Here is a 20,128-nt window from a genome sequence, read left to right on the forward strand (position 1 = left end):
AACAGAGGCCCCCACTAAGCCATGCCCTGATTCACAGAAAATGTGAAGTTGTTTAATAAGCCATTAAGTGTTTGATCATTTGTTGTACGGTGATAGATAACTAGTACATCAGATCCTACTTTTCTCATCTCTAAAATAGGGACGAATAGTGTTCTCCCCTGCCCCAACATGTGCTGTTTTGAGAGTTTAATGAATTAATATCTTTAAAGTACTTAGAACAGTGCCTGGCACATGTGAGCACTCAATAATGTTAGGTGTCTTTTCCTCAGCCAGATCCTAGAGGTAGTCAAGTATCTTAGCAAAAAAGGGTAGTAGGCAGAAGCAAAAGGGACTGTCTTTGTGCAGCTTCAAGCTCAAGTGACAAATTGTGACATTATTTTAGGCAGAGGAAAGTTCTTTCCCACTTGTGTTCCACCATGGGGCAACTTTGCTGCAGAGACTGATAGAGCTGCAGGGGCGCTACAGAAGCCAGGGGAGCTGTGCTCTTATCAGGGTAGCTGGTTGGCCTTGCCCTTGATGGACTGGGCAGTGAAAAGGAGACCCAAGCACAAGATCATAAGTGGATTTAGTCTTGAGCACTTCTAACAAAATCTCTGGGAAAACTCAGAAACAACTGAGTCATCCTGTGCAATGGACTTCTGAGAGATATTGAGTCTACTCATTAAGATTTGTAGCTGAAGCCAGGTGCGGCGGCTCACACCTGAATCCAGCATTTAGGGAGGCCGAAGTGGGTGGACTACTTGAGGTTAAGAGTTCAAGACCAGCCTGGCCAACATGGTGAAAACCCATCTCTACTAAAAATACAAAATTAGCCGGGGTAAGTGGCACACACCTGTAATCCCAGTTACACAGAAGGCTAAGGCAGGAGAATCGCTTGAACCCAGGAGACAGAGGTTTCAGTGAGCCGAGATTGTGCCACTGCACTCCAGCCTGGGTGACAAAGCAGGACTCCATCTCAAAAAAAAAAAAAAAAAAAAAAAAAATTGCAGCTGAAACCTCTGTTAAGCCTTGTAGTTAAGCAAGGCTGATAATCCCAGCAGGCAAAGGGACAGGGTCTGTTGTCTATCTAGTTTATTCCTGTATTCTCAGAGCCTAGGGAATATGATATACTCAAATAAATGTTGGTTAAATGACATTTGTGTTACACACAAATAATTGTAAATTGTTGCTTCATATTTGGGGATGGCAGCACACTTTTCATAGACCTTTCTCTGACCTTACATTTTGACAATAAAGGAAAGAAAGTGTATTATTACATTGGGATAGAAACTTACTAACCGGCACACACCTACTTTGGGACATTTCAGGGTACAGAAGCAATGTGGTCTTCAAGGTCAATGGATTATTTTCCACTCCACTGAAATATCTAAGGTGACAAGCAAGTTAAACTAATTTGTCTTTCTAAGACACAATATTTCCTGAATAAATAAAGTAACTAGCATTACTTTTACTTATCCTTAGTTATACAAAGTGATTCAGGATGTATTTAGAATATTAAAGATGGGACTGGGACAAGAGAAAGAAATGTGTATATGTAAATCAATAATTATGGGTTTATATTAATATCACTCAATGTAGATCAAGTTGTTGTAGTAAGAAAGACTCTATCGCATAAACCTTGAAAGTAGAAAATGTAGATTTGGGGGAGTTTTTCCACCAAAAGAAGAATTGGATGTCTTCCAGAGCATCAATGAAGGAATGGTAAGACCTAAAAGGAAACTCACTTTCTAATTTGCTTTTCCAATATGCAAAGGGTTAAAGGTAAGCATGCTCTCCATTCGTATCAGCTTACAACGCTGAAGCTAGTACCTGGCAAATGGCCCCCTGATTCATCTCTAGACTGACTTCTTTTGAGGGAAAACAAAACTCTAGGAAAGGTATGTTTTCTTTTCCTCTTCCTCAAAGTTGGGAAATCTGAGGTCTCTCCAGTGGTGGGTATTGAATGACAAGTCATCTGGGTGGAGCACAATGTTATCAATTTGTTCCTCTGGTAATTTACGAGGTCTTGTGGAATCACGTATTAAAAGCAACCCTGGAATGAACAGTATTTCATTTAGAATAATGGACAGTTGGTAGCAGAAGAGGATCTGAGGCATGGGAATAGGAGATTTCAAGGGCCTCAAGATGGTGAAAGAATTAAAAGGGAAGGTGGAGGCCTCCAAAGTCTAGCCCTGTATGTGTACTTCCTATTTGTTGCAAAGTCTTGAGAAGCAAAGTCTTCCACTCAATAGCCCTATTTCTTTCTCTGTTTCTTTTTTCTCTGCCTCTGTATCTGTGTCTGTTTCTTTTTTTAAATATGAATTACATAGTAATATGTGACATATCAAAACTATACAGGTTGCAACTCTGACATCATCATCCTCAATTTGCCTTGACACCCTGGAGCAAATTTTTATCCATGTAGAAGTTTCATTGGGTTTCTGGATGCAAAGGAAGAACCAAAGTATTTACCCTTAATATCCTTTTTATAGATATCCTGGAGCCAGCTTAATTGGCATTTAATGCCCCCTGAGGCATTATGACTTTTCATATCACTCATATTTCATAAATAGAAAGGGCAATAAAATCAATTTCTGAGCCAGAACCAGAGTCTAGGACCACTGACTCCCACATAATGTGATTTAATTAACAAGATATTGAGAACAAACACACTCAAACAAAAACTAGATTAATGCTACATTGACTTGCAGTTCACTTATAAGATGCTTAGTTTCATTTCCAACCTGAAATGGAAAGATCTAAAGCAAGCCCACATGAGTCATACATTAAAGCCTATGTCACCACAACCCAAATGCCTTGTCATCTTCTCTGGGTGTTTAATTTGTCCCCAAGTCTCTCTCAGACACTCCAGAGCTGAATTAGCTTGCCACGCCCTGATTCTGCTCACCCACTTCTCAGTTTATCTTATGCAGAGAAATATTATAAACAACATATGCTTCTATTTATTTCCCTCCTTAGTGAGGTCACACAATAACATCCTTCAGAGAAATACAACAGTCTAATGCCTCAGTACTAAGATAACTTCAGTTGCTTCCCACATTTGGTTAAATGCTCTTAATGTTTGTAAAAGAACATAAACGTTTGTGAAGTAGGGGGGAAAATACTTCGGAAAGAAACAGAAGGCAAATTGTACTTTACAGAGCTAGATGATGCAAAGTACATCAGAGTAAATGCACATGATCTAATTGTGTTGTGCAAGCTCATGGTTTAGAAGACTCTGACTTGGCATAATAAGAACAGCAACATGAAAGCTTCCTTGAGTTTACCTAAGAAGTCTGAAAATATATGGATCTTCAGATCTGGGACAGAGTGGGGACAGCAGGGAAGTGGATGATAAATAATCTACTGAGAAGAGGGATCTGTCACCCAGGCTGGAGTGCAGTGGCATGATCTCGGCTCACTGCAACCTCCTCTGCCTTTCAGGTTCAAGCAATTCTCTTGTTTCAGCCTTCTTAATAGCTGAGATTACAGGTACGCGCCACCATACCTGGCTAATTTTTGTATTTTTAATAAAGACGGATTTCGCCATGTTGGCCAGGCTGGTCTCAAAACTCCTGACTTCAAGTGATCTGCCCGCCTAGGCTGATCTCAAACTCCTGACCTCAAGTGATCTGCCCACCTAGGCCTCCCGAAGTGCTGGATTACAGGCATGAGCCACTGCGCCCAGCCAAGAAAGTCCTTTTTATTGCTTATAGGGTCCTATGGCATAAGGAAAGCTGTGAATATCCACAATAACTTCCAGCCTCAGCCAGATTTTTTTTCAGTAAGAGCAGGTGCCTGGAACCAGAAGGGCTGAAACTAGATCACGCAACAGGTGATCACACAACAGGTTGGGAAAAATATTTCTGCTTTCTACCTTCTGCTCTTGCCTTAGGCCTTGAAGTCCTGGCTTCGATACAATTCTTTTGCTTTGCTATTTTCACTAGGAGAGGCAAGTTCTTCCCCCAAAAAGTTGTGAGTCCATTTTGATAAGTAAAACTGAACTAAGCTAATTTTAGGTGAAGTGCCCCCCCTATATTTGTATAATGCATTTAAAATGATTTCAAACCATTTTTTGGAACCAGTTGTTGTAAGTTCACTATCAATCTTGTGAATTACTCAAGTTATCTCGAGAAATAGGGACAATGAGCATTTAAGCAAGATACCCAAAGTCTCACAACATAGAACTGGATGTACAGCTGTGTGTGGTCTCCTGATTGCATATTTGCCCTCTTTCAGGAACATCTGAGTTCACAAAAACAAAAACAAAAACACTAGCAAATAAGTTAGATCTTACAGATTATTAATTCTTTGATTTTATTTGATAAATGCAGACAGCAAATGCCTGTCTGAAGCCAGGGTGTTATTCATTGGCAGTGTCCGAATAGCTGGACTTACTATTTGGCACCCATACCACTGTGATGTAGCACCTTGCATTAAAAACGGCAAAATGCCATACAGTCCCGATGCTTCCATTTTCAGAACGTTTAGATGGCTATCCTTCTGGAGTTGTGCAGTCCACAACTTGCAAATCCAAATAAAGTGGCCATGTATGGCTTATTTCTGTATTGTTGCTACACATCACATATAGGCTGATTAAAGATCAAATTTCCTTGCTTGTAAGTAAAATTATGGCATCTCAAGGTGGAAACAAAATTGTTTAAACAAATTTTGTTTAGTTTAAACAAAACTCTTCATGTGTGTGCATGAAGAGAAAAACGGGGAGAGATAATTAAAGGAGACTTTGGTGGTGACGAGATTAGGAACTAGGTCCTGAACTTACCCTACAGACATCTGGGGTTTGTGAGCCAAGGACAAGAGTTTAGTGAAATGGGAGAGACATCTATGGTAACTATGGGGACAAGTAGAGCCTAGAAGGGGAAACAAAGCAAAATACTTTCTTCACATGTTTACAGTGGTGTTCAGATTGAGGTGGATTAGAAAGATAGTTTCTAATCTTAGATTGAAAGGCACCTCAAGAAGCCATCTCTGTTTTGATTTTTTAATGTATTTTTAATTTAGGGAACAATGGCTTTGTCTCATTTTATACATAAATCCATTTAAGTAATCAACCACGCTATAATAGGGTTTTACTATAAATCATATGAGAAACAAACATTACTTACTATTTTTTAACACAGGAAAAAAGTCTTTAAGATCATGTTTGGAAATATGACATTTAAGGTTTTAAAAAATTTTTACAAAAATTCCAAGAAAAAAATTCCATTTACAAGAGCTGCGAGAAAAGTAAGATACTTAGTGACATGGTTTGGATCTGTGTCCCCACCCAAATCTCATGTTCAATTGTAATCCCCAATGTTGGATATGGGGCCTGGATGTTCCCCTGGGTACTGTGTTACAATAGGGAGTGCGCGCTCAAGAGATTTGGTTGTTTAAAAATGTGTAGCACCTCCTCCCTCTCTCTCGGTCCTGCTCCTGCTATGTAAGAGCCCTGCTCCCTCTTTGTCTTCCACCATTCTTGGAAGCTCTCTGAGGCCTCCACAGAAGCAGAAGCCGCTATGCTTCCTGTACAGTCTGCAGAGCCATGAGACAATGAATCTTCTTTTCTTTATAAATTACTCAGTCTCAGGTATTTCTTTATAGCAATGCAAGAACAGACTAATACACTTAGGAATAAACTTAACTAAGAAAGTGAAAGATCTCTACACTGAAAAACTACAAAACATTGATGAAAGAAATTGAGAAGGACACAAATAAATGGGAAGATAACCTATGTTTGTGGATTGGAAGAATTAATATTCTGAAAATGGCCATAAAACCCAAAGTGATCTATAGGTTTAAGGCAATGCCTGTTAAATATCAATTATATTTTTTACAGAATTAGAAAAATAATCCTGAAATTTATATGAACCACAAAGACCCTAAATAGCTAAAGCAATTTTGATAAAAAAGAAGGAAGGCTTAGACATCACATTACGTGGCTTCAAAATATGCTACAAAGCTAATGTAACCAAAATAGCATAAAAACAGAAACACTGACCAATGGAACAGAATAGAAAGCTCAGAAATAAATTAACAAACCTACAGCCAACAGCCAACTGATTTTCAACAAAGGTGCCAAGAATCCACACTGGAGAAAGGATGATCTCTTCAATAAATGGTGTGGAGGAAAATTGAGAAAAAGAAAAGTTAAAAAAAATTTTAAAATCACATCTCCCGCATGCAGAAAAATGAGACTAAATCCCTACCTCTCACCGTATACAAAACTCAGTTAAAATGGATTAAAGACTTAAATTAAAGGCTTGAAACTATGAAACTACTAGAAGAAAACATAGGGGAAACATTTCATGACATGGGGTTGGGCAAGGATTTTTAAAATAAAACTTCAAAAGCACGAGTGACAAAAAAAGAAACAAATGAGATTATATAAAACTAAAAAGCTTTTGTACAGCAAAGGGATCTATAAGCAGAGTGAAGGGACAACCTACATGATGGGAGAAAATATTTGCAAACTATCCATCTGGCAAGGGTTAATATTCAGAATATATAAGGAGCTTGAAAATCTCAACAGCAAAGAAAGAAATAACCTAACTTAAAAATGAGAAAAACACCTGTACAGACATTTCTCAAAAAAAGACACACAAATGCCCAACAGGTATATGAAAAGATACCCTAATCATCAGAGAAATGCAAATGAAAACCGCATGAGATACCACCTCACTCCAGTTAGAATAGCTATTACCAAAAAGATGAAAGGAAAAAAGTGTGGGCAGGTATGTGGAGAAAAAGAGACATTTACACACTGTTAGTGAGATTGTAAATTAGTACAGCCATTATGGAAAACAAAGGTGCCAAGAGTATACAATGGAGAAAGGACAGTATGAAGATTCCTCAAAAAATTAAATATAGAATTACCATATGATCCAACAATCCCACTGCTAGGTATATATCCATAGGAAATTAAATCAGTATGTCAAAGAGATGTCTCCACTCTCATGTTTATTGCAGCACTTTTTACAATAGCCAAGATATGGAATCAATCTAAGTGTTAAACAATGAATGAATAGATAAAGAAAATGTGGGCCAGGCATGGTGGCTCATGCCTGTAATCCCAGCACTTTAGGAGGCCGAGGCGGGTGGATCACCTGAGGTCGGGAGTTGGAGACCAACCTGACCAACATGAAGAAACCCCATCTCTACCAAGAATACAAAATTAGCTGGGCATGGTGGCTCATGCCTGTAATCCCAGCTACTCAGGAGGCTGAGGCAGGAGAATTGCTTGAACCCGGGAGGTGGAGGTTGTGGTTAACCGAGATTGTGCTATTGCACTCTAGCCTGGGCAACAGAAGTGAAACTCCATCTCAAAAAAAAGAAAAAAAGAAAAGGAAAATGGGGATACCATTCTACGATAAAAAAAAAGAAATCTTGTCATTTGTGACCATATGGATGAACCTGGAGGACATTATGTTAAGTTAAATAAGCCAGACACAGAAAGACAAATACCACATTGACATGATTTGACTGTGCCCCCATCCAAATCTCATCTTGAATTGTAATTCCCATAATCCTCAGGTGTCATGGGAGGGACCTGGTGAGAGGTAATTGAATCATAGGGGTGGTTACCCTCATGCTGCTGTTCTCATGACAGTGAGTGAGTTCTCATGAGATTTGATTATTTTATAAGAGGCTTTTCCCTCTTTTGCTCAGCCTTCTCCTTGCTGTCGCCATGTGAAGAAGGATGTGTTTGCTTCCCCTTCTGCCATGATTGTAAGTTTCCTGAAGCCTCTCCAGCCATGCCAAACTGTGAGTTAATTAAACCTCTTTCCTTTATAAATTACCCAATCTCAGGTATGCCTTTATTAGGAGTATGAGAATGGACTAATACACACATGATCTTACTCATGTGGAATTTTTTTAAAAGTCAGTATCATAGAAGTAGAGAGTAGAACAGTGTTTACCAGAGAATGGGGAAGGAAGAGGGGATGAGGAAGATGGAGAGAGCTTAGTCAAGGACTCAAAGTTGCAATTAGATAGGAGGAATATGTTCTGGTGTTCTCTTGCATAGTAAGGTGACTACGGTTAACAATAAGGTATTATATAATCACAAAATTGCTAGAAGAGAGGACTTTGAATGTTCTCACCTCAAGGAAATGATAAATGCATGAGGTGATGGATTTACTAACTATCCTGATTTGATTATTAAACAGCATAGATATGTATCAAAACATGAAATTGCATCCATACGTATGTACAATTACAATGTGTCAATTAAAAAATTTAAAAAATCGATATCTCTCACACAAGTCCAAGTTGTTTACTGATACGGGTTCTGAATTTGTTCAGATGCATTAAATACTTGATTGATATTAATATCAACATTAGACTCAGAATGGGCTGCTAAAGAGCCAAGAAGTAAGGAATTTAGTTCTTGTCATTCAGGTGCACTGGGGGAGAAAAAAGCAATGCAATTGGAGTCAGTCCCTGAAATACAACCACTTGAAGAATGCACCGTCACAGGGGACAGCAGGGCCAATACTTGTGTCCTGTGAACTCGAGAGGCCATGCTCTGCTTTGACCTCTCCCAGCCTGTTTGCCTCTGGCTGCACCACTGTGCTCTCTTCCCAGCTCTCTCTGGCGTTGCCACTGTTGGCTGCCTCCTGCTGTGGCCCGAGCCATGCTGGCCTTGGTCCACTGGTTTAGTTGTGACCCTGTGCCTCATGGCCCTGGCTCACTTGCTCAGCCTCTTATCCTCCTGGACTCTCTTGGGAATAAGAACAGAGGAATGCTAAAATACTGAGGACAAGATACATTTGGAGGATTTTTTTAATTAATGAAAGTTACCATTGCAGTAGCACCATGTAGCATATAATTATTAAACACTCTGTAATAAGATCTTACATATGTGTCTACTATCTTCCCCTCTGAATGCATTTATATTTTCAAGAGTTTGAAGCAAGATTACATGAAATAAAATTCATGCAATAGCGATACTAAATAGAAGAGTAAAATCTAAAACCAAAAGGCAATAAACATGTTTAATAATAGGCAGCAACAAATGACAGAAATTTACAGAGGTCTACTGTTTGTACCAAAGTTTGTACCAAACTTAAATATTTCAGGTTAGTTTAAGATTTTGTGATCAATATGCGTTAATAATGGCTCAGGAAATAAGGACTTGATACCTTAATTATCAAGATAGAAGTAGCTTAGTGGTAGAGCAAGTGTCTGGGAGAATGAACTGATGCCAGACATGATTAATTTTCAATTAAGATATCAGCAGTTATGTTCAAACCCTCCTGGGAACTGAAAAAGCAACTTTTATGCTGTGAGTTTCCATATTTGCCTTGGCTCCTCTAACATAAATTCTTTCTTTCTGTATTTTTTTTTATAGAATCGAGTTCTGTTTTTACAAAATCATTGCACATTAGAAAATGTTTCATTAGGTAAAATTTCAAACACATTTAAAAGTAGAGAGAGTAGCATGCTAAGCACTCCTGTACCATTACCCAGCTTCAATAATTATAACCTCGTGGATAATCTTGCTTCATCAGCACTCCTTGCTCTGCCCATCTAGATTATATAGAAGCCAATTCCAGGCATCATATCATTTCCTTATGTATCTCTAGAAGGTATAAACTATTTATGTAAATATACCAGTAATACTATACAACACCTTGAAAATAATAATTATTATTATCATAAAACAGGTCAGTGTTCAAAAACTTCCAATTGTCTTGTAAAATTTTTTTAACATTTTAAAATCAGAAACAAAATTAAATCAATGTACAACCAATTGTAATTGGTTGATTTTTCTTCTAAAATTTTTTTTGAAATGGAGCTATAATTTATATACGGCACTATTCACCCTTTTAAGTATATGATTGTAAGTGTCGACAAACATAGTCTTGTAATCACCATCTCAACCAAGATATACAATATTTCTATCACTCCCAAAACTTTTCTTGTGTCCCTTAGTTGTCATTTCTCCCTACCCTCAGGCCCTGGCAGGGACTAAGCATTTTTTTTTTTCTGTCTCTATAGGCTTGCCTTTTCCCAAATGTCATACAAATGGAATCACACCATATAGCCTTTTGAGTCTGGCTTCTTTCACTTAGTATATTGTGTTAATGATTAACCTATGTCACTGTATGTATTAGTAACTTCTCCCTTTTTATTGCTGAGTAGTATTCTGTTATGTGGATATAACACAGTTTGCCTCATCATCTACCTGTTGAAAGACTTTTGGGTGGTTTTCAGTTTTTTGCAATTATGACTAAAAGCTCTCTAAACATTAATGTATAGGCTTTTGTATGAATATAAGTTTTTAATTCATTTAGGGAAATATCTAAGAATATGATTGCTGGGTCCCATGGTAAGTACATTTTTAGCTTTATAGGAAACTGCTAATGTTCCATCTTCATTCTCACCAGCAGTGTGAGAGTTCCATTTGCTCTGCATCCTCACCAGTATTATTAAACTCTAACCATTGTAACAGATATAAAGTAGAAACCTGTTGTGGTTGTAACTCACATTTTTCTAATAAGTGATGATGTTGAGCATCTTTTTATGTGCTTATTTGTCATTTATATCTGTACTTTGGTCAAGTGTCTGTTTGGTTTACTTGCCCCTCTCCCGCTTTCTTTGTAAAGAGATGGGGTCCTGCTCTGTTGCCCAGCCTGGAGTGCAGTGGCATGATCATAGCTCACTGCAAACTTGAACTCCTGAGCTCAAGTGATTTTCCAACCTCAGCCCCCTGAGTAGCTAGATGTGCTCCACCATTCTCAGCTAATACTTTTAGTTTATGTAGAGATGGGGTCTCACTATGTTGCCCAGGCTGGTCTCAAACTCCTGGCCTCAAAGAATTTTCCTGCTTTGGCCTTTCAAAGTGCTGGAATTACAGGCATGATCCACTATGCCTAGCTTATTGCTCATTTTTTAAATGGAGCAGTTTTTCTTAATATTCTTTTGAAAATTCTTCATATAGCCTGGATAAAAGCCCACTAGTAGGTGTGTTTTACAAATATTTACTTTGTCTGTGGCTTGTATTTTCATTCCCTTAACAATGTCTTTTAAGAGTAAACATTTTCATTTCGATGAAATCCATTTTAATCTCTAGGTTCTCCCTTTCTCTTTTATAATTCCTAAAAATGTATTTGTTGACGCAACCAAGTCGTGGGCCACACACTGCAATTAGTTGATGTATCTCTTAAGTCTCCTTAACCCTTCTTCTTCCACCTTTCTCACTCTTTTTTTTAATCCATTGAAATTTATTCATTAAAGAAACCAGGTCATTTGTCTAATAGAATTTCTCTTAGTCTGAAGTTTACTGATTCCCACCACTCCCGTATTTCCTGCAAACTGATAGTTAGATCCAGAGGCTTGATGAGAATGAAGTTCAATTTTGTAGTAAGAATACTGCATAGGTATACTTCAGCCAGGAAGCGCATATGTCTGATGACTTTTGGGAATATTAGCAGCCATTAAAGATTATGGCTATTTATATATTTTTGTCAAGCAACAACAGCTGTAATCAAATTCTGTTTCTTCTTGAGAATTTTATTCATCTCTTACTATAATTTGACAAAAAAGTGCTATAACATCTTATAGTGTAAGAAATACTCTTCATATAGTATTTTGATTAGCCCTACCAACAACTTATTTAATAGACTTTACTCTTATCTCAGTTTTTCCCATGAAGCTACTGCAGTTCTGAGACAATAAATAACTTTTCTGAAATCACATGCAGCCAAAAGAAAGGGAATTTTATGAACCTGGATCCCATGTTCTTTACATCAGAAAATAGCATCTCCTTATCAATTATATGTCATTGAATCATTTGAAAATTTTCATTGAGCACCTGTTATCTCTTAAGACACTAAAAGTCAAAGTGGTTAGTAAAACTGACATTGTCCCTACGTGCGTAGTGTTTACAGTGTAGTTGGAGAGATGGGCATTAAATAAATAATAACATACATAAATACCCAATTATCACCTCCTGTGATAAATGCTCTCATATGTTTGTTTTATAGATATTTTAGAACAGCTATTTTATGAGATATTTTTAAATTGTTATTTAGCCTGATTCTTCATCTCCCTATCACCATTTCAGAAGGCTTACACTATTACTGAAATGAATGTTTTCTTGCCCTTTGAAATGGAAGGAAAATACCTTCCCCAACACACGTATGACCTCTATTCAACACTGAGAAAGTAGTAGAATCTCATGAAATATATATTTATTGGTTAACCAGTTATTTAACTAGTCTTATGTATATGTTAGTACTTCATTTCTACAGAACTTAATTGTCTTTAAAATTTGCCTAATCAGGAAAACCGCCAATATCCCAGAAGCCAAAAAGGACTAAAATAGATATACAAAGAACAATCAAAATATGTAAAAATACTCTGAAACAAAATGCATACTTTTTTTCATAGAGGGATTCCATCTAACCATTTAAAACCTAAATTCTCTTAAAAATATGATAATTTTTTGCACACAGTAGTTTTGAGTGTGGCTTTTAATATCTTAACCTACCACAGAGTAGAGGCCACAAATTGAAATATGATAATAGGATTGAAATAAGCACATATACTAAAAGCAAGAAGAAAGAATTGCCTGAGAGTCTGGGGGAAGAGGAGAAGGTAGAAAAATTTAAACAGAAAATCTTCTAAAACACACATCTGTCTTGTGACTACATATTTCTATCAGTCCTAAGGGCAGTGCTGTAACTGATGTTTATAATAACATTCTGTAGCACATCAGAAAAAATTGACATGTCCAGTGAATTCTGTTTAAAAAGATAGAAGCATGTGTATTTATTAAAATTACTATTTAAAATGGTTAAAACAGAAAACACAGCCAAACCATTTTAAAGCTAAAAGAGTAACCCTTAGTTACCTACATTACTTGGCTTTTTAGATTTAATTTTCAGAGGTTTGTGAATAGTCAGGATTTCATTGGAAACTTAGAATCATTTCTAAATGAAGCCAACAATTCTTAGCGCTCTGGTTAATCAACTTGTATTGACACAGATCCTCGAGGACACTCTCAATTCAAAGTAAAAAATCACGTTTTTTGTTTTGGTTTTGGTTTTTTTTTTTTTTTTTGAGATAGAGTCTCACGCTGTAGCCCAGGCTGGAGTGCAGTGGCATGACCTCAGCTCACTGCAACCTCCACCGCCTGGCTTCAAGCGATTCTCCTGCCTCAGCCTCTGGAGTAGCTGGGACTACAGGCGTGTGCCACCACACCCGGCTAATTTTTGTATTTTTCAGCAGAGACGGGGTTTCTCCATGTTGGCCAGACTGGTCTCGAACTCCTGGCCTCAAGTGATCTCCCCACCTTGGCCTCCCAAAGTGCTGGAATTACAGGTGTGAGTCACCACACCTGGCCAAAATCATCTTTATTAACTCACCTCTATTTCTTCAGCATTGGCTCAAAATGGAGTTTATCCATTTACAAGACTAAAATCCTTTGACTTCCTACTTAAGAGTGATCTGCTCAGTGTAGTTCATTCAACACACATTTACTGAGTGATTACTATTTGCCAGGCTATGACTATTCCTTTATGAGGAATAAGAAAGTACGAGGTAAAACTGGTTTACTGTTTCACCGCTATATTCTCTTTCACATAAATGACAAAAAAAAAAAAGATGTTGGAAACAAGTTCTGAATTTTTGCATCATTTCTGATCTATTGTAATCTATTGATTTAATAAGGATGCATGGGCCAAGCTTTATCATTTCAATATAAATAGCAGGCTTTCAATGTGGATTCAGAGACTTTATCACAAAGCTACTTGCAAACACAGAGTGGGTAGGAGCTGATAGATTAATTTCCACTCCTAATTGCAATTAGTAAATTGTCACAATGATTGTATTGATAAAATGCATGTTTTCTTGCCATAGCAAACAGTAAAGGACACATTCTTATAGGAATGACAGGTGGCTAATAGATTAATCTACTAACTAGTGACAGTAAAATAATAATAATATATAGTACTATTTAATAGTAATTATAATTATTACTTAATAATATTATATAATGAAATATAATGTATAATAATATTCCCTGATGATTACCAATGATACCCCAACCCAAACTGTCATTTGGTGTCCAGTCGATGCTTTATAACCCCACTGTGATGAATAAATTATTTAACATTAGCAACGGAGCATGGTAAGTTCTCTGGGATAATTCTTTCATGGCTACCTTATCCAGGCAGGCCCATCTGGATACAGGCTGCTCAGAAAAGAACTATTCTACAGGCACCATAAATTTCTCATAAGTACTTTTATATGCGTGCATGATACAATCACAGTGTAGGATGTTTAACAGAAAATTGGTAACATTATTTCTTGTCTCTCCCCAAATGAAATCTGGGACATTATGACAATTTATTTTTCTAAGGATGATCTTGGTTCTGCCTATTGAAATTTCCTCACTCACCTCCAAGAGGAAGGGGGATGGCTTCAGAAAATGTCTTTAAGTGTTTTTATTTTTCACCAGTTATTTATTGCAACACTAGCTCTTCCCTGCAGGAAGCTATATTGATTGTGTGCTTAATTGGTAACATGGAAGAATTCATAGCTACTTCCTAGAGAATATACTCTTGAATTCCTTGTCACTCAAGTATCTGTTAAAAACTCAACCGTGGGAAACAATGTCCATGGATGCCTTTGGGAAAATACACATTTTACCTATTATTTCATCTTTTTTCTCACTTTGTCAAGTAGTAGGTACCCCACAAAAATTGTTGATTGAATACATGAATAACATCTTTCATTGAATTAAATCTCTTAAAAGCTGAAACATGTAACTCCAGAATATATTTTTTGGCCCCCTAGTGAATTGTTGTTCCTGAATTCTGTTTGGTGTGATGCTGTGGACTTGCGCTGATAATTTCTCTTTGCAGCCTCCTATGGAACTCATGTTATTACATATCTCACTCCCTATAAACTACCTCAACATTTCTTTTCTGGTGCTAATGTGAGGAAGATAAGGCAGGCTTATCTTGAGAAATGGATTTGTTTTTATTTTATGGATATTATGAATTGGGTCACCAATCAGATTTCCCTTTTCCGATTCACTGTCATAGAGCAAAATTTATAGCTCAAAATGACAGTATGATTGCATCTTTCATTTAACTCATTTCTACTTCTAGTTTTTGCCCCATGTTTGTTTTTCCTTATTTATTCTCATAGAATTTTTAGTTTATGATTTATTGGCATATTTTATTTGTAGCTTATTGCTATATTTTATGTTGCCCTTTAAATATCTTAAATCTCTTTTGAAATAAGATAAAGTATTGATAAATAAAGTTTAATCCATCAATTAAACAAAACATATTCTATTGTATAGAAGAATCTGACAGTTGTTAGTCTGCACTTTTAAAAGCCACTGAGACAAGACAATCTTGGGAAGAATATTTATTATTTGTCTACTAACCACCCCTGCCTCCTTCTGAAAAAAAAGCAACTCATTCTTCTGGAAACTACTCCTCCTTCCACTGCAACTCTGCCTCCTAGAAATGTTGAGGACTCTAAGGATGGGTAACCAAACCAAGCCATTCAAATCAGGGGCATTCCTTGGGTTGTTTTTGTTGTTTGTTGGGGAGTTGGTGTGGTGTGTGTTAGGCAATCTTGTCCTGTGATGGAATTGAGATGTAAAACTTAGGAACTGTCAGTGATCATATTTCCTGCCACAAAGAGAAAGACTGACTCAGTGTGAGACAAAGTTGGCACAGAGAGGAGGCAGGGAAGAGAGAGAGAAAGAATGTAAGTGAGAGAGAGAAAGCAAATGAAAGAGAAACCTGGCATCATTCAAGTTTCTGACACATTCAGTTCCTGAGACCCAACTCAATTCTTTCTTTCACATGGTTTGGATATTCACTACTTCTTTAGATTTTGGGAGATAACAAATTCCTCTTTCTCAATATGGGTTCAAATTGGGTTTCTATCACTTTCAAGCAGGAGTCCTTAATGATAGATGCTGCTTTCAAGCTTTATTGTGAAAAATTTTGGCCCTAATCCTCATCAGCCCCACTCTACTTTTGTGCAAGGATATAATTTACTCGTCAACTTGGAAAGTCTGTATCTGGCTCTAATTTTCATTTGAAAGAAAACCAGTTTTTCCTCTTAATGATATGGTATATAAAACATCTGAATTTTATTTTGGAAAATACTAATATTGCAAGCATTTTTCAGTTAACTCAAACTCAAGTTTTTTGCTCTCTTGATTGTGTCAAAAGTTGGACTTGGACAGTGGTTTCTGGAGATACGGGAACATGATAACTAGCATTTTCCACATTGTTTTACTCTATCTCCATACCAAATCAATAGAAATCTACATGCCTGGATGAGTAGAATGGAAAGAATGTGACTTTAGACCGTGAAGACCCAGATTCATGTCTTAGCTTTACATGACCAAGATCCTCAATCTCTCACAGTTCCCCTAGGAAACTTCTAGAACAGTAATATGTACCTCCCAACATTGTTAGGGAAAATATATGTAAAGCCCTAATACGGTGTCAACATATAATAGTGGGAGTTATTGTCACTTTATTGGCTCACCATAGAAAGACCTTTCAAAAACTTTAACAATTTGCCTTCAGCTTTTATTCAGAATTCATACCCTCCCCAACACCCACAAGCTGTATTTATGTATCTTCATCCTTTGTACTATTATTAATTACCTAATCCTCTTTATAGAAATATCCTTACACTATACTCCCTCTTAGAATTTTGTCCTAGAAGAAGAATAAAGACATTTCTAAATTGCTCGTTTTCTTTTTATGTTGATAAAAGCATGTGAACTCATCCTGTTCCCCCTCCTTATCTTCTTTCTTTTTTCCTTTTTTCTTTGACTATCAGTAAAAATAGAGCTAAATTTAATTCTCAATTGCATAAAACTAGATTAAACTACCTACTTATTACCTCCTTAATTATTTTAAAACATTATTGTATTCTTTCATTGGTTATATTGTATGTGTGACTTCAAGTAAGCTTACATTATTCTTGGGAGTAGGCATCAGTGTATAAATAATAAACGCAATAAAGGCCTACACTATTTTAGCAACCCTCAGATGAAGAATGACTGAGCCAAGAGTGTGAGGGTGGTAGCTCTTGTGTTTGATAGTTGTTGGACAAAGTGCTCCAGCTCCCTACAGATCACCCTTCAGGCACCAGTTCTACATTGGCTGCCTCCTATTCTCCCTTCTGGTCAGGCTTTGTGAGAGGCACCCTGTCTTTCAGACTCCATAGTCCATGTAGCCCATTGCCTGCCAGCTATGAAGGAAAACCACAAGGTAAAAACTTCTTCAACTTGAGTCAAAGTGTTCACAGCTAAGGGCAACATCAGACTCAGGGAAGGCTATATCTACTGCTGGACATGCAGTAGACACTGGGAGAATTTATATCTTTCTTAATGATTTGGACTGTCATTAACCTACTCTCTCTGAAGAAGACTTGACCCCCCTTTGTGTCTTGGTTTTTATGACACCTACACTTGTTTACCCACCATCTTTGTCCATTTGCATTCTTGTAGCAAAATACCACAGACTGTGTAATTGGAAAGAACAGATACTTTTTTTTTAAATAGTTATGGAGGCTAAGAAGTCCAAGATCATGGCTCTGGCAGGATTGCTGTCTAGTGAGGGCTGCTGTTTGCCTCCAAGATGGCACCTCACTGTCATGTACTCCAAAGGGGAGGAATGCTGTGTTCTCATATCAGGGAAGGGACTAAAGGAGGGAAAAGGGCAAATTTCCTCTGTCAAGCCCTTTTAAAAGAGAATCAAATTCCATGAAGGAGGGCAGAGCCCTCATGACTCAGGGACCTCCTAAAGGTCTCATCTCTTAATACTGTTGCATTGAAGATCAAGTTACAACATGAATTTTGGATGGGCAAAAACACTTAACCCACAACACCACCTGCATCTCCAACTAGAACAAGACCTGCTTGAGGTTAGAAGCTGTGTCTTACTCTTCTCAGAATCTTCAGCGTACCCTACAAACCTAGCACATGGTTTACACAGTATGTTGAAGGAATAAACATATCCTCAGCATAGCAAGTTGAAATGCTTAATCATTTGCCACCAATAATAAAGTGTAAATAGAAATTATTCATTACAATGGTATTTTGTTCTCATTTCCAGATATCAGATTCATGCCTTTTGTAAAGAATGTGTAGTCTCAGGATAATAGAGTCCTGCACTTAAAGGGAGATAATGCCTAGAAGAATCAAGTTATCTTTGTAGATGTTTTGATATATCTGGAAATATCTTTAATAGGAAAATGAAAGCCAGGAAGCTTTTCTGGAATAGTAGGTTTTATGTTGCTACTTAAAATATTCTGTGCCATTTTTCAACTATATGCCATCCCAGCAATCTTTGAGTTTTAAATATTTGGCCCCTAGAGAACCACTTGGGTCAGTTGCTGTCTGGTCACCATTCCATTCTAAGACTGCCCTTTGGGTTACATACACTAATGCTACCAAGCACTGATGAACTATCCTCATATAAAAATAGAAAGTACATTCTAGAGGTGAAACATATATACATATCTTTTTAAAGTAATATTTAAGAAAACTGTCTTATATTTCCAAATTCCAGAGGCTGTTTCTTGACAGTTTCTGAGATAAATAAACCACACACACATTCTTTTAAGTCAGAAGCAGCAAATTTGAATTAGTCAATGGAATCTTCACCTACATTGTTTATCTACATCTTATCATTATATATGTCAGTTACAAGGAAGGAATTGGTATGATTATTTTACTAGAAAAGTGATATCTTCCAAAACTGATGAGGAAACCTGAGTGAAAGCTCAATGGAATTAATTTCTTTATGGGTGTTTTCCTGTTTTAGGAAAGGTTCTTAACATGTTAGTAATTTCAAATAACTCTCCATAGCTGTTTCATTTTTTTAAATTATAAAATACATTCTCTCAGCTCCAAATACTTCCTGGCCGCTGACTATTGATAATTTGGGTTTGAAGGTTCAAACAAGATCAGAATAGCTTACACTGGAGAAAGTGACTATCACAGTTAATTTTACGTGTCAGCTTAGCTAGGCCACATCACCTAGATATTTAGTCAAACATTATTTTAGATGTTTCTGTGAAGGTTTTTTTTAGATGAGATCAACATTTAAATCAGCAGATTTTGAGTAAAGCAGATTACTCTCCATAATGTGGGTGGGCCTCATCCAATCAGTTGAAGGCCTTAAGAGAAAAAGATGAACTTGTGGAAGAGGGATTTCTGCCAGCAGAGTGTCTTCAGACTTGAACTGCAATACCAGCTCTTCACTGGCTCTTCAGCCCACCAGCCCACCCTGCAGATTTTGAACTTGTCAAGACTCCACAATCATGTAAGCCAATTTATTACAATAAATCTCTCTCTGTCTCTCTGTATCTCTCTCATTTCATATATATTATATATAATTTATATATATACAATGTTATATAGTATATATAATAGAATTAATATATAATTAATATATAAAATTAATTATATATAATTTATACATTTATACATTGTATATGTAAATAATTATATAAAAAGAATTTTATATATATTTTTAAAAATATAAATAAATATTACACCAAATCTTTCTCATTATATACATAGTATATACATTAATTATATAATTATATCACATATATTTATATAAATTATATTACATATATTTATATAAATTATATATTAATTGTATATATTAATTATATCTAAATCACATATTTATATAAAAATTAATATTTAATTTATATGTTTATATAAATATAAATATTTATGGATAGTATATTAAATATAATATTGTTATATTTATTTAAAATATAATAGACAAATATATAAGTATATAAATATATAATTTTATATATTAATTGTATACAAAATTATATGATATATTGTGTATAAAATGAGAGAAAGACAGATTTATTGTAATATTAATTTATTATTTATTTATATATTAAAATATATAATATATTTTATAAATATAATATGTAAACCTTCCATATATTTATTTATATGTATTTTAAAATATATATCATATATTATATATTTTATATATGAGACATATTATGTTCATATATTATATTTTTATATATGACATGTATTATATAAATATATAATATAAAAATATGTAATGTACATACACACAAACGTATACTATATATAAATATATAATATACATGT

General features: G+C 36.0%; 1 long non-coding RNA gene across 1 annotated transcript in view; it reads left to right on the forward strand.

Annotated features, from left to right (window-relative positions):
- Positions 1-20,128, forward strand: part of LOC129037935 (uncharacterized) — a 56,298-nt gene that overhangs the window by 5,929 nt on the left and 30,241 nt on the right. Inside the window, exon 2 of the long non-coding RNA XR_008503021.2 lies at positions 7,648-7,743. This is a non-coding gene — a long non-coding RNA (uncharacterized LOC129037935). The remainder of the gene's footprint in view (positions 1-7,647; positions 7,744-20,128) is intronic.

Source organism: Pongo pygmaeus, chromosome 5, assembly GCF_028885625.2.
Source record: "Pongo pygmaeus isolate AG05252 chromosome 5, NHGRI_mPonPyg2-v2.0_pri, whole genome shotgun sequence".
NCBI lineage: Eukaryota > Metazoa > Chordata > Mammalia > Primates > Hominidae > Pongo > Pongo pygmaeus.